Source organism: Alligator sinensis, unplaced genomic scaffold (genome assembly GCF_000455745.1).
Source record: "Alligator sinensis unplaced genomic scaffold, ASM45574v1 scaffold71_1, whole genome shotgun sequence".
NCBI classification, from domain to species: domain Eukaryota; kingdom Metazoa; phylum Chordata; order Crocodylia; family Alligatoridae; genus Alligator; species Alligator sinensis.
The window spans coordinates 4,333,588-4,336,115 of NW_005841834.1; positions in this window are offsets into that span (position 1 = coordinate 4,333,588).

Consider the following 2,528-nt stretch of genomic DNA (forward strand, 5'->3'; position numbering starts at 1 on the left):
CTTGAAGCTGTAAAAGGGAATGGCACTCAAAGCTGTACTTAGAAATAATATCCCATAGATTCACCACTGCAGGATATATTCAAAGTCCTTTCATGGGTAGAAGAAGTCTCCTTCATTACAGTTGCCCATTTTCTGCATCCATTGAAGCAGTGGCTTTATTTCTAATGCCAACAAGGGCACTGTGTGTGTTAAAATTTCATTTTTAAGCAGCCATCAGACAGCTTATTGAACAGGTTTTCAACTTCTTTCTCTTTTACAATAAGAAAGGCCTTGGATGATTTTTTTTTTTTAATCATCTTGTGTTTTCCCACTGCATGCACACTAAACATATTATTAATCTTAATTTTTCCTCTTAATTACTATTGCTTTCCTTGATATCTGAGCAGTAGTGCCAGAGAGAGAAACAATAGCTCCTAAGCAAGAGAAGCCATCCACTTCCTTTTCAGTGAATTATTATTTCCTCTATGAGTTCTCAGGTTAATATCAACTCATGTGCAAAGCACTTTATCTCCAGTATTTTGGACATTTTTCTGCTTATCTTTAGGCCCATGTGACTTCCAATTTCCACACATATTGATAATATTCTATTACTTGTTTTTCCTTTTTCATAAGGAATAAGGGCAAAAATCTGTCATTTAAATCTGCTATAGCTTCTTTTGCCCTCCATTCTAATTCTCCTTGCAGGGTCTCCACTGCTCTTCACGTTAGTCAGTTTGTTCCTACTTTAAACACATTCAATTTTAAGCAAATGTTGCTAAAGCTAGTAGGTTTCTATCAGTAGGCAAAGTGAATTAAAGATATCATTTAACAATGTTGTAGAACTTGAGTAGATGGAGAGCCCCTTCTGAGTGCTAGCAAGAAAGCAGAAATTCACCTTCCTGCAGTTTTTTATAAAAGTTGTCAATGACTTTTACTAGCTCTTTGTTTTCCAAATCTCAGATTGTTCAAGGTTTTCAAACCACAAACACTGCCACACACTATCATGATGCTGACATAACTTCAAGCCATCCAGTATGCAGAGTAGAAGGATTTGGTATCTGAACCTTAGCTAGTCCAAGAGAAGGTGCATACAAGTTCTCTTTGATTGAGGCTTGTTCAAGCCTTGTGTAATTACAGCCTCATGCTCCAGTAGCCTCTTTCAAGACTCTGGTCTTTGCCTGTGTCAGGTGACTATAGGTCATATGACAATCCCTTGGAGATGGGCTGCCTCTTCCACTGATACCAACACAACAATTTTGTTTTTGAATCTTGGCGACTTCTTGGGGCTCTTGGTGACAAAAGGTATTTATTAAGGAGTCTGTATCATTTTATTGTGTTACATGCTTGATAAATTGCCTGCTGATGTTTTCAATGGCTTTAGAAGAGGGGTGGGCAAAATGCGGCCCATGGGCCAGACTTGCCCCCCCAACCTCATGAGTTGTTTTGGGGTTTTTTTTTTATTCCCCCTTTTTTCTTTTTTTTTTTTTTTATTCCTCTTTTTTTTTATTCCCTTATCTCTTGCAGGAGGCCCAGGATTTAGGTAAACCCAGAAAGCTTGCCAACCATCAGGTAAGTCCAGGGGAAGAGTTAGGGTTGCAGCTGCAGGAAGCAGGAGTAGAGAACTTGACAGGGAAAAATTTTAGCCAGGCAGCAGGGCCCAGCTTTGGGAAGGATTTTTGTTCTGCTGAGTCTAACAGACAGGCAGCACATGGTTAAAAAGGGGTTGGAAAAAGAATATTTCTGCCTTGGAAGGGCCAAGGAAATAGCTTATGTTTGTTTTCATTTTGACTTAAAAAAGGGGGATCCCAAGGGAGAGAGAGAACGCTGTTTTGAAATTCCTGAGAAAGTCTGTTTGTCAGTCTGGGGAAACTGAGGTATGAACCACCAGGTGCTGACAATGGTGTCAGCTGACCCTCTGGCATCAGACTTGGTCTCTTTCCTCTTCTGTATGCTTTTTAAGCTGTGTTATCGGTAACTAACCAGCTGTCACAATTGTCAGCAACTACTAACACTCATTCTAAGTTACATAAGGCACTGAAGTTTTTGCATAGTTCAAATACAACCCAATCTTTTTTGGTCTGGTATTTTAACTTGCATCAGGTTTCATGCAAGATGCTTTGGTTGGGGCTAAACTTTAATCAGCACAGCATCATGTGCAGTACCATAGTTAAGAGTTGCTTAATTTATGGATTCCTTGTTTAGATGATGTACAGCTTTTAAGGTGTATGATGGTTGCATGAAGGTGCTGGTACTTTGAGGCAAGATCTCCGCACATGAAAAAGGTACTGGATATACAGTGTTGCCAACTGTTATGGTTGTTGTCATGACTCTTGCGAACTGGGGTGTTCGGGAGTTTGTTTGCTTTGTTTTGTTTTTAAATCACCTCCTGAAGAAAGGTTGCAATCTTGTGAATTTTCCCTTAATCAAAATGGCTTCCATCTCCTATTACACTAACTGGGTTGAATCGTTAGGATACCTACCATAGTTTAAGAGCATGCAGGAAGAGATCTGTCCTTAATGAAGTTGGCTGCCACCTCCCCTCCCCCCCC